The sequence below is a fragment of the Maylandia zebra genome, linkage group LG14 (genome assembly GCF_041146795.1).
Source record: "Maylandia zebra isolate NMK-2024a linkage group LG14, Mzebra_GT3a, whole genome shotgun sequence".
In the NCBI taxonomy this organism is placed as follows: Eukaryota; Metazoa; Chordata; class Actinopteri; order Cichliformes; family Cichlidae; genus Maylandia; species Maylandia zebra.
The window spans coordinates 36,698,345-36,712,107 of NC_135180.1; the positions used below are offsets into that span (position 1 = coordinate 36,698,345).

The 13,763-nt window shown below is 40.3% G+C and overlaps 1 protein-coding gene across 4 annotated transcripts in view; it reads right to left on the reverse strand.

Moving 5' to 3' along the window:
• slc8a2b (solute carrier family 8 member 2b) overlaps positions 1–13,763 on the reverse strand; it is a 208,436-nt gene that overhangs the window by 88,461 nt on the left and 106,212 nt on the right. For all 4 annotated transcript variants that reach the window (XM_076873475.1, XM_076873473.1, XM_076873474.1 and 1 more), the window contains one exon: positions 4,369–4,394. The gene's annotated coding sequence lies outside the window, so the exon portion shown is untranslated. The remainder of the gene's footprint in view (positions 1–4,368; positions 4,395–13,763) is intronic.

Sequence of the window (13,763 nt, forward strand, 5' to 3'; positions counted from 1 at the left end):
CTGGTGCAAATTACTGACCTCTGTCATCATTTTAGGTGGGGGAACTTGCACAATCGGTGGCTGACTAAATACTTTTTTGCCCCACTGTATATCATTATCTGCTAATTATTGCTAATTAGCAGAAAAAAACCCACCAAAAAACGACTCCACCCAGCTCACAGGAGACACGCACGCACTTCCAAATTCAAGTGTTATAAAATTATTTCACACCCTGCACAGTTTTATGAACAATGAATTGAAATTTAAAACTTATTTTCTTTGATCATAGGTGGTGTGTATCATTAAAATCTGCCAGAGGAATTTAGTTCTTACTGTCGATTTCTTTCAGCGATGTTGAATCTGTCCACTTTGCTCACTTTTTACTAACAGAATCACACGAGATCAGAAAGGGATTAATTATACCAACTGAAAGACACAACCCCACACACACCCTCCCCATGGTGCCCTGCATTGTTCAGACTGTATGAAGAAGCTTCACCTCATAAATTATTTTACAACCAAAATGGTAGAAGGAGGGAATCCCAATACAATATAACAGCTTTGCAGTCTGAAAAATTATTCTGCATCGTATCCAGAGAGACGTTTTGTTTTGAGTCTTAACACCTGTACAAGCAAAGCCGCATGAATAATTTAGATACACAACTCTACTGGATAGACTCCACAGTTAATACCAGCTAAAGGGAATAATGACGTTTCCAGAATTTTAATGTGCAGTTGTTCCTGACGACTAACAAGAGATGACAGGAGAAGGAAGGAAATCGTTTTTATTTTATTTCACTGTACATTCTTTTGTTGAGGTCCTTGATTAGCGGTTAGCTTTGGAAAAAACAAAAGAAAAGGAAAAAAAACTGGCTTACAAAGACATTACATGCTTTCAGCTCCTCTCTTCTTCCTTCTCTGCACCATTGCTTCCTCTCCTGTCCTGAAGTTCACAAAGGGCAGAGGTTATGTTTCAGGACAGGCTCGTCTGTTTCACCTAACGCCTTCTTTTCTACCATCCATCACATTTCTGAGTTCTTGAACTCTATGAATTCTTTTGTTTCCATTTGTTATGGTAACATTATCAAAGATGATTAACTTTCAAAAGAGACAAAATTTTAACCAATTCTTTAGACTCTGGTGTTTCTGTGTCCTTAAGCAGTAAGAGCTCAGGTTGGAATAAGACATAATTCTCGTGAGAGAAAGGGAAGTAATGTCTTCTCTTCTATAGGAATATGGAATATGTTTCACTGCTTTGGCTTTTGTTTCATTTTCCATGCACATGGCTGACTTTATTAGGGTTTCTGATGAGAACTGTTAAGCTGACACAGATGATCATAAAAATTATTATTAAAACACATATTGGAGCCATATTTCAGATTGTAGTTGCTCAGCCTAAAGTATAAATGTGCTAGGGATAACCAGTAGCTGTGCATACAGATGTAAAGTGTAGAAGCAAGTTATGTACCCATTCGGTGGTTAACCGTTTTGATATTTATATGTATCTGAATGTCTGAATGTTTACACATGCACTTTCAAAGCAGTAATAAGTATGTGTTGAATCTACCTAGTTGGTTTTCCTGCATTTATCTGAGTGTAGGATTTCCTGGCTTCTGAGCGGCCAGTGAAGTATCACGAGGGCTGTACACAAGAAGGTGTGCAGAGAGTAAGTTATCCATCTCCATCTTGCTGTTTCTAATAGTTCTGTGAGATTCAGAACCACACAACGAACCCTCACGTTACACTCATACAATCTATGTTGTTTTTGTTTACATTTATTTCATTTCATTTATATTTAATCGCTCATTTTGGATACAATTGTTCAGTCTTATTGTTCAGTCTGAACAATAAGCACTGCACTTTAAACTCACCTGCAGGAAAAGTGCTGCACGATAAATGTGGACTGATTAAATTACCACTGCTTTAAAAAAACAGTTACTCATTTTTAATGTCGCAGTAAAGTATGTTGTAGGTGATAAGCTGCTATGGCAACGCTGCTGTTTATGGCCACAAATATGATGCAGATGTTCCAGCATCTGTTTATGCAGCATGTTATCTGGTGTAATTATGTAACAATACATTTTAGTGGATAATCTGTGCACAGCTCCAGTGTTTGTAACTTCTGCTGTCCAAGCATGTCTGAAAGTGAAAGTCTTTGAATTTGAACATTGCGTAACCTGAATTCAACATCGGAATGAAGATATTCAATCGAGCAACTCATATACACACGCACACAAATAAATAATGTATAAGGATACTCTTTAACTTGACAGGGGTAAATAAAGAGACATGACGAGTCTGGGTGGCAGAAAAGATGAAGAAATGAGAGGGGGAAGTAGAGAAACAAAAGATGAGAGCAGAGACATTAAAGAGTGAGACAGGGAGAGGAGTGCACTATCTAATATGGCAATAATGGAAAAAAATGATACGTATATTGGCAGAGTCAGGGTTACCATGGTGTGTGGGTGTGTGTCTGTGGGTGTGTGCGCACGCGCTCAGGGTGGTGGTTCATTTGGACACCTTAATTGAGTGTTCTGCAGTTTCCCTCTGGGTTCCTGTCACCTTGACCTGAGCTCAGAGCTCCATCAGCAAATTCTGAACGAGATGATCTCCATTAATACAGACATGCAGTAAATGTGTGTGGCAGATATTTCAATTACACCCAACACCCACGCACATACAAAGAGCAGAGTAAAAGATTGTCTTACACACACACACACACACACACACACACACACACACACACACACACACACACAACAAGAGCAACGTGATCCAAAGACACACACATGCATACAAGCACAGTAATGACCCCCACACAGCACCCATTCATCACTTGGTTGGGTCGCTGCGGGATACAACTAATGAGGCATCATAGTGGCTGTTACCCAGAATGCATTGCATTAGCCCTTCAAGGCTTCACGCTATTTGGCCATTCATTGACACGCGTGGAACTGAGTGCTTTTGTGCAAAAAGTGCAACAAGTCACTCACTGCTGTTTGTGTATGGTGTGTGTGCGTTTTCTATACAATGAATGGTAAAATTTAAACAGAGTATAAATCAATAAAAAAAATGTAAGTGTGGAGTCACTGAATATCTCACAGAGCTGCAGATTTTTATGCGTCTTTTGTGTCTCATGGCTGATTTCTGCTTGAGCCTAAGTGGTCGAAGCCGTTGCCAGCGTTCATCTCTGTGCTTTACATTATGGTTGTGTCCTGGTGTTTTACATGCAGATTACTTCTGTCCCTCAAGCTTGCTCTTTCTTTCGCACCCATTCCAATAGGTTTTTCAATTTTCCTGTAGGGATTTGTTGACATCTGCGAGTCCTCATTTTGAGGCTTTGATAATTATTTTTTTACACTGAGGCGATATTTATTATTTGCTTATCGATCCATTCAAAAACTGAGGGGAAAACGTAAACACATATTTTCAGCCTTCAATTTTCACTTCTAAAGTCTGTGAGTGGAAATATCTGGAGTTTGCTACACCGAGTTGAAACGGTGACAAACACAACCAGTTAGTATGAAAACCGGTTAAACTGGAACATGCAAATGCAAAGGCAGAATCAATGGTACTGAACAGGACATTCACAACAGATGTGCAGTTAACAGAGAGGTGTCTGTTAGGCTACATCATACAGTTTGTGATAAACTATTAAAATGATGAGAATAAGATCCAGTCTCACAGCAAAATATATAAGAGCTAAATTAGTTCTAAGTTAGGCACAAGCAAACTGATCTGGAAAAGCTGCCGTTAGAAGCTGAAAGCTCCACTGCTGCTCCCATCCCTTTGTAGCTGACAGTGGATCGCTATAGTGGTCAATCCAGGCTTGTTTTGCTTGTAATCACTGCAAGTCTATGAGATTTCATTGAGATGGTCAGTTATCAGCACAATCCTGCTAAAGCCTTCCTGTGTATACTCCGTTTAAGCCTCTGGGGGTAAAAGCCACTGTTCTGGAGCCTTTAGTGCATATAGATAACTGATAATTGTCCTCTTATAATCTAACTATGAATGCAGATTTAAAAAAAACAATAACAAGGACTTGTAGTTACTCAGACTACAAACAACAACTGGTGAAAAAACTCTTGACCTTTGCCTACAGATTACTGTACACACCACCGACTTGCAAGAAAAAAGAATGAATTAAGACCAACATCGTTATTGTAGATCTGGTCTAACCTTATGTGTGGTGCATCAGACTATTATTCACAAGGCAATAAAGCAAACGGTCTCAACAATGTCTTGAAAACAGCGAGTATTTCTCAACCATAAAACTCTGTAACTCTGCGACATGGTATAGATGAGGTGGACCAGCATCAAATGTCTGTCCCCATCACTGCAATTCCCAGGAGAAAGGGGAAGAAAAGGTGGGAAGGAGAGCAAACTCACCACTAGTCTCAGGTGGTCCTGGCAGGCTGCAGAGAACGAGAGAGAAAGAAAAGCAGATGAGTTTGCGTTCACTTTTGATGTTTTCGTGAACATTTTGCAGCAAAGACCTAAACATCGATGGCTAAAAGCATCTTAACAACTCTGCACACTCCCACAGGCGCGCACCAAAAACACAAAAGCATGAATACGGAGTGCAGCATCCCACATCAGCTCAAGGACAGGAGGAGGGAGAGGGATTTACCACGAGAGACAGATGGAGGGAAAAATAAAGGGGGCATAGAGAGTGTTTAAGAAATAGGCAAGTAGTAATATAGGTCAGTCATGACATCTCATGTGTATAGGTGTCAGTTAATTAGGTGCATTATCATCTTCATGGATTATGAGCATAAACTTTAATACGCACACACTTCTGTGTGTGGTATGTGTGTGCAGTGTTTTTCTGCCACAGCAGCAGATGTTACAGGAGCAGAGGGACCAATGAAGAGACGCAGGCTGAGACAGATGTATCCCTGAACTGATACATTAGGTTGATTTTTCATATATTTTCAGTTTTGGTAAATCTGAGTCCTCCACTGCAGATTAAAAAAGAGATTGCTTGCTGACTGGGGTGAAGAAATCATTTTTAACTTGTGATAACATTCTGGTTTTAAGAGAGTTTTACTGTCCCACAGTGGCAAACAAACAGGTGTCTCCACCCTTAAGTTATGGTTGGATTTTCCTCATGCTGGTAAGATAGGATAGGACTCATGCTCAACAGTGTGAGTTTTACCAGGAAAAACATAGTCTAACCTTTTAAATCACCAAGTCACTCATAAAAGTGTTGCCATGGTTACAACAAAAAGTCCTTAAAATGTCATGCAGATAATCTCTCCTTATCTATCCATCCATCTTCTGTCACTTCCTGTTTGCAGAGGCAGCCTTCTAAGCAGAGAAGCTCAAATCTCCTTCACCCCAGCCACCTCCTCGACGGGAACACTGAGTGATTCTTAGTCCAGCTGAGAGACAGATCCTTACAGCGAGTCCTGGGTCTGCCTCCCTGTAGGACACATACCTCATCCAGGAGACATTCAGGAGGAATCCTAGTCAGATGCCCGAACCTCCTCAACTGACTCCCTTTGATGTGGAGGAGTCACGGCTCTACTGTGACTTCCTCCTTTATGGCTGAATCACTACAGGAGAGCCCAGACACCTTTTAGAGGAAACTAATTTCTGTCACACTAATTCTAATTCCCACATTTCACACTGAGCTGTGAACCACTTCAGTGGGAGCTGAAGGTTACCAGCTGATAAAGTCAGCCGAAGCACATCATCTACTGAAAGCAGAGGGGTGACCTTGCATACTTGGCTATGCATAGAAATTCTATCCACAAAAATCTGGAATGTGTCCGACGTGTTGATGGGATGAAGGACCAGGTCTCACTATAACTGTGCAGGGACCGAATGGCTCATGACAACAGACCAGATACCCTGCACCCCTGTAGCACTCCCGGTGGATCCCCAGAGGGTCCAAAACCATAAACCCTGGTTTGGCTGACACATTTTCCAATAGATAAATTCTAGAATCGCATTTCATAATAACAGATTTAATACATGGCTAAATGTATAAAATATATAAATGGATAAATAAATGGATATATGGATTAAGTAGCCTGACCACAATTCTGCTGGTGAAAATTCTGATGCTATAGATTATATTCACATAATTATTTTGCCTTTCTGAATAAAATTAAACACAGCTTCAAACCACAATGAATTATACCATGTAAACCCTTTAAAACTGGATTGACAGTGTTTACTCAGAAACACTAGTTTCTTTTGTCTTTCAGACATCTGTTAAGTCTGTTTTTATCTTCTTCTAATCTACTGTCATGTCTCTTCGTGGCAGTCACCCCCACCTGTACCTCCTTTGCACCTGCTGCATCACCCTTTGCTCACCTGATTCCACTGAAACCTCTCACCACTCCCTCTTTGCCAGGCTGACTTTGTGCTTTTAGTTCTCTCAGACTCTTTCTGCCTGCTCTGTTTGTTTGCCTCTATGGTTCTGGTAACTTTATACTCTAAGTAAAGCTTGTTTTTGTATCAAGATTGTGGGCTTTCTGAATTAAATTTGATTTCTTTTGTAGACGTGCATATTTAAAACAAAATGTGCTGCATCCTTTTTCCACTGAGAGGGAATAAAAAATCTTTAATATTTGCTTCTCATAGTGTTTTTTTAAACCTAAATTCAAATTCTCTGTACTTATGTGATGTATCAACTTAACACTGCATAACTGACTGATGATGAGAGGATAAAATATAACATACCGAGGGTCTTATTGATCAAATATCTTAATATTTGAGAAAAGAGATCTTTTTAGGCTTTTTTTTGTTGTAGCCGGTCTAAAAATCTGAGGATCTGTCTGATTTGGGACACAATTAAAGACAGAGAGATTAAGCCCCACATCCTTCCTCCCACAGTCTTATCCTGTATTAAGAGGCAGATGGAGCTTTTTCTTTACTCTATCAATAGCTGTCTATCTGCTGAGAGGGGCGGCCGGTCTGAGATGGAAAGAAGGAGACGACTAACTGCTCTGCAAGTCAACACATGTGATGTAACTCAGCAGACCGAGAGGACAGACTACACGCTGAAAATCACACCTCTTTCCTGAGTTTGACCAGGTTTGAATGTACAATCAAAACACTTGATTGTGCTTGAAAACTAATTTAAACTTCATATTACATGACACAAACAAGACATCACGCAAACCAACCACCAAAGCAAAACCGGAAGGGAACAAACAACCAATAACTAACAGGGAACAGGAAAGAAGAAAAGCCAGAGAGATGATTCATGGAGGGAGTTAGTGTGACAGATGACGATGATTCAAACAATAGGGTGAGATAGTGGCAGATGATCTGTGGTGGCGATATCTAAAGGGAGCAGACAAAAGGAGAAAAAGATCTGAATCCAAAACTTAAAAACAACCCTTGGACCATGACATGTTTACATGGTGCATATAAAATGGTTTGTACAACCTGTAAAGGTGTTGAAGTTGTTGCTTTGATAAAGCTAAGCTCTCCACAGTCCTCAGGTGTGTTTTGTAGGTGTAATAAAGGAGCGGTAACCTTGCATGTGACACTCATAAAAATTTGATTTTCTCCTCGCTCTCTGCTCAGAGAACAGCTGATGTAAAGGTCTCAGCTAAAGGTTGACTGCCAACACTTTCGTTACTGATGCATTTCATCAGGAGAAAAGATGCCATAGTTCACCACTCCAAAAGATCTTCGGAGCTGTCTCTCTAATCACAGTGCTCTTTAAACCAGCATGGCTCTCTTTTTTCCCTTGTTACATGAGGTAAAGTGCAGTTATGCAGCACATCACCGCTCTTAGCTGCTGACCCATCTGACAGCATTTCTAAAGGTTGAGTCAAACATGTTGAAAATGAAAAAGCCTTTAAAGTGTACAGAACAATTCATTTTCTCCAGTCAGGTTTTTCCACAATGGGGATAATAAGGCCAGTCCGTACCTATTTGACTGTCATGGCAATGAGAACCCTTTGTTTCAGGGTGTCCCTTAATAAAGTGACGATAGGCTGAAGCAGCTTCAAACAGACTCAAGTGTTTTGTTTTTGTGTTACTGCAGAGAGCATGACACAGGGGATGAGGAGTATCAGAAAAAATAAAGTAATTTTCTCAAGTATTTTGTGCCACAATTCAACTGTGAGCAATCTCCTCACAAAAAAGTTTTAAAAATGGACAGATGTCTTGGTCAGACCCTTAATTTTGGTGAAAGTCCAACCAGTAAAACTGCGGTTTACTCACTGCTCACACTGTCTCAGAGATAAAAGGTGCAGGCATTTCCTTAATTGTGGCTGCTTTAAATACTGGAGCTTCAGACTTTCCAAACCAGCAGAGAGACTGTTCTCTATAAAATGGGATATAACATCCCCGGACCAACACTTTGAGTTTGATGGCCATGTATATAAACATATCCACTTAGCCTTGACCTGCCTAAGTGGATACACTCTTTATCCCTCTGATGTAAAAGGCCGTGAGGCGGGCAGGCAGCTTGGAAATCCAAGTTTGTGAATATGATAACTCAAGAACCAGGCGACGCAGGAGGTTCAAATTGATACCAAAGGTATACGAAAGATTTTGGACGAATTTGAATCCAAGACATTGACCTTTAAGATCAGAGGTCAAGTTTTCTGACAATCTTGTGAATACTAGAACGTGAGAATAATGTGATGTAGGTCCCAAATGGTTGATTCTGTTCATCTGGTTGTAGCGTTTTCAGTGGGAGAACACTACATCCAGATAAACAGAATCAACCTTTTGGGGTTTATTTACCTGGATGATTGAGCATGCATCAAGCCAAGGTGATGCAGGATTTCTAAATTGATACCATAGGTTTATCTACTAGAAGGCTGAGGAGTAGCACTGGTAACCAGTAGTATTTTTTAGTGTCTCACAGTCTCCAGTCTTTGCATCTGTAATATCAGCTTAACAAACAGACTTTACACGAAGCAGAGATATCATGAATGTGCTGTGCAAACATGAGGAACATGTATGACATGTATGCATTATGAATGCAGATTTAATGAAGGGAAAGAAAGTACGTTTCATATTTCATGTATTTAAAGGTAAAGATCAACATTTCTGAACTGTTTTGACTTACTTTGTTTCAAATGCAGTTTGATATTTAACATATTTATTGCCATCAGCGTGCCAAAGTTGATGCCATTGGGCACAAACTTTATTATGCATCAGTAAAGAACATTGCAAGATGAGAATGAACTTTGTTAAGTCTTTATTATATAGTACACCATCTAAGAAAGGCTGTGAGTGGACAGTATGAATGCAAACTTAGTCCTCTGAAGTAGTCGTCAACATTTGGATTAATTGCTCAACCAGGTCGGTTATATTGAGACCTAGCTTGGCATATTTTTTAACCAAATTTTAAACTCTGGAGTCTCTCAGTGAGGGTTAGCAACAATGCTAACTGGGAAAACCACTTAGCATATTTCAGTCTAGCAGCTCTGAAGCTCAGCAATCCTTATATCTTTTTTTTTTTCATAAATGGAAATGTAAAAAATAAATGCTGACGTTTTACAAGAGGCAGTGTGGACCTGTGTTTGATATAGCTGTCAGGCACTAATAGAGTCATAATTTACACTCACGACTGTACTTTTGAAAAGCGCCAGGCTAGCTGCTTCCTCGTTTCATTCCCAATGCCAAGCTTGGTTAGCCAACTGCTGGCAGCAGCAGCATCAATCTTCTAATCCAACTCTCCACAAGAGAGTCAAAAAGTGCATCAATCCCAAAAAACTTTTCTTAGCGGAAACATTCAGCTTTATAACCGAAACACAATTATTACATGAACTGTTTTAAAAAATTAAATCATGCTGCTCTTGCATGCAGTCATAATTGTTAACCTTCATCTATATTAGCAAGCAAGAAACCATCAAACCTTAATGAGAATTCACTTTATTCTCTAAATATGCAATTTATCTTTCTATATAAATGTCCGCCTTTCACCTAAACATTTTATTGCCACAATCTAAGAAGTTGGAAAAAACAGTCTCCTGGAGATTTTATTCAGGAGACTGTTTTTTCCTCGGGGGAGGAAGCCAAAGCTCTCATCAGCACATTTACAGGGAGCCAGGTCACTGATTTACTGATTAGAAACAGCTGCAGTCTCTGTAGTTTTGAGGAGAGATGATCCGCTTTCACATTTATGAAACGTTGGCAGCTGAATAAAGAACATTAAGTCTTCCAGTGAGGGGTAATCCATCAATATACTAGTACTGTGGCATGGCTGAAGCCTCCGAAACTATAATGACAGTGCAAAACTGAAAGCGTACAGAGACCTGCTGAGTCTTCAAAGATATTTTTGGTTCTAAGTAATTTGAATGAAATTTAAATAAGTGAATTAAAAAAAAAACCCAGAGAATAAATACAGTTGTTTACTTGGGGGAGATATAAAAAATTAATGAGAAATAAAACTTGAAGAGAGGAAAAATATCCAATACAAATGTAAAATCTGCAAAAGCTTTGTTTTATTTGTTCTTTCCTGTATTCAAGAGGATAGAGAACAGCTTTAGAAGCACAGATATCTGCTTTCAGTTCTAAAATGGTATGTCCAGGTGACGCGTCAATGAGAACGAATCAAACATTTCCTGCATCCTAATCCAACTTTTAAATTGGTGCCTTCATTTCAATGCAAATAGTTGCAGCAAAGACGTAGATGGATGTATAAAAGCGTTATGCACACCTGTTAAAGAGCTTAAAGAATTTCAGCTCATGGCAGGATATGTATGCATACATACTGTAAATTGTCATAATGCAACCGTTAAATGGATAAAGTATCTCCGTGAAAGCACCAAAGAGCTCTTGACACAATTTATTTGAAAACCTTCAGGCTGCAGGGTAAAGCACGGAGTGCTGCAGAGAAATGAAGGCTGCTCTCGCTGTTATGGTCCTGCACAGACGACGCAGCGCTGCAGCTCTGAGGCTTCTCATTTCTTCTATTCTGACAAGTCCATTGGCTGAGTCTCTTTATGAATTTGCTCGCCCTGCATCAGTCACAATGACCCCGGTTTGGCCCGTGGGTGCTAAATGTCAACAGCAATGACTCTGGTTGACACGAAGTGCTGAGAGTGAGTTCAAAGTGAGTGGAAGCCTTCAGAGATGAGTTCAGACACACTTTTGGTCCATCAATCACCAGCAGAGCAAAACATATCAGAAAAACGCCAAAACAAAACTCCAGGGACAGTGAGCAGCCACGAATAAAGACAAACTTACCAAAGCTCAAAAGGCAAACCCACAGAGGAACAAACTGCACATCTGAGTGAGAGTTACACATTCACAGCGTGGATATTCTCCACCAGTCTGGTGAATCAAGCTGGCAGCTTTCTGCTCTATACTGAAAGACTTACCACAGTTAAGCAGTCCAGATGGTCATGCATAAACAACAGATCCTGATTTTAACAAAATCAGGATCTGTTGTGATTATGGACAGAATTACAAGTGTTGTCTTGCTGATGAGGTGGGACGACAGTGAGGGAGAAAAATTCTCTCATTGTGTGCAGAAAAAACCTGCAGGAAACTAAACATTCAGATCCACCAGGATTTATCCTGTCAAAACCAGTCCATTCAACACAAGGAATCGCCACGGTCAGTGAACACATCTAAAGAGTGCAGATTTTCCTGTAATGATGGAAACGCTACTGAGAGCCTGAGAACTGCATTCAGTAAAAACAAAAAATGATTTAAATCACCAACTTTATTAGAATTCCTCCCAAGACGGCCACAAATGTCTCTTAAAATAAAATAAAAAAACACTCTTTCTTCCTGGTAAAAGGTTTTTTTTTCCTTCCCACTGTCAGCAAACTGCTTGGTCACTGAGGGTCATCTGATTGTTTGGGTTTCCTCTGTATTATTGTAGGGTTTTTACCTTACAGTATTAAGCTGATTTGGCACTATATAAATAAAATCAAACTGAATTGAGTTAAATTAATTTGGACCACGTTCATCCATGTAGATTTTGAGATACTTCCTGGAAAAAAAAAGAAAACTTGTCCTTGTAGTTGTGAAAAGTTAGGAGATCACTAAGGATATAAGGTAATACCCCAAAGTATGAGACCATGAAGCTTGAATTTCAAGTTCCAATTTGTACCAGGGTTCCTATAATAGCTGCTGAGATATTTAAGTCTGGACCAAAGTGTTAGAAAGACAGAGTGACCTGACATTGCTATCCTCAGAGAAATGCTGCCACTGGTGCTGAAAATAAGCTGCACCCATTTAAAGACCCATTTAAAATCCTTGACACCAGATTCTGAAGAAGGATCTTTATAATTCTTGAATTGCCAACACGAGTGAAACACCAGGAGAAGAAAAGAGTGTCTTAAATATTTGATTTTCCCCCAAATTCAACAATGAAAGAAATTACTGAAAAAGACTGGAGCTTTGTTGTTACCCTGCCCTCTCTGCTCTTGCTCTTGACGAAGGCGGTCGCACTTTTCTCCTCCTCCTCTCCCTTAGCTTCCCTGCTTAGCCTCTTATGTCCTTGTCTAGTCTCATGTTTTTTGTATTACTTTTCCCTGGAACACTCTCTCACAGTCTGTTCTCTAAAACCTAAAAGAGGAATTATGGATTGGATCAACTGGTCTCTAAATGCAATTGACACCCCTTTTTCAACGAGAAGTTTGGGTTCGGGTGAGCCTGAGTGCTGAAGATATCTACCTATTCAAAACCATGGTAACAGGGTTCTGGCTGATCGGAGCTGGCTTGGCCCTGAATTATCGAAGAATTAAGGAAGCGGAACCGGCTGTTCAAACCCCCACAAGGCTGCCCGCTGGGATTGAAACGATGGGAAGAGGCGTGAGTTTCTCAAAACGGGCTAATTGAGTGCAGCACGGATAAGATCCTGGAGAGGCTACGGCTGCGGTGAATATTCAGAATAAGACCTCTGAGTGCAGACTGGATTACATCTTGGAAGGGCTCGCTCGGAATAACATCTCTGAGCGCAAATTGGATGACATCTCGGGGAGGCACACTATCGTGAGTTCTCAGAATCGGCTCTTTGAGCACAAGAATGACAACATCACAGAACGCAAGTATGGCAAAGCTCACAGCTCGCCAACGGGAGATTGAGAGACCAGTGTTGGACTGTAGAACTGCTTTGAAATTCATATGAGCTGTTCGCACTAAAGTAAAAAGCACCATCACTTCATGCGGATACCCTTTGGGCGCCAGCTGTGGTCGCAATGCTGGAGCCGAACAACAACACCCTGATAACGACTGTGTTTAGACTGTTCTTCCCACTCCATGCAAGGCCACCTGGGTTGGCTGGAAGACTGTTTGCTGTCCTCCCAGGAGCCCAGCATGAGTAGAGGTCTCTTTTTTTTCCTCTTGTACTTTCCCATTGTAGTGTATATTTCAGTGGTTTTTTTTCTGTAACGCTACCGATCTCCGACCTGTATCCCCATGTGATGTCTGTGTTGTGTGTGTAAGGTCGGGGGGGGGTCCTATTTCACTGCAGGGCAACCTGCACGTGGCGAATAAAGCCTTGATTGTTTGATTGTTTGATTTGAATGTTTTAAGTCGGAAAATTTTACTTCTCTGACTTTACCACAGCTTAAGTGCAACAGAGCTCTTTTTAAAACCCCACTGCTCATCATTCATTCAGAGAATACTTGAACTTCATTAAACTAAAAAAGAGGAAACTTGGGATGTTTTTAATGGGTGTGCTTACTGCTGCACTTGTGGACTATAGGGAATCCAACAGCTGTAGAACATGCCCAACGTTGTGGTATTTAATATAGTGATATGCAACAGGTGTTTGGTACAGCTGCTATGAAACACATCTGGAGAGGATTTAAACTTTTCATTTTACTAATTTGGCTTCAGCAAAA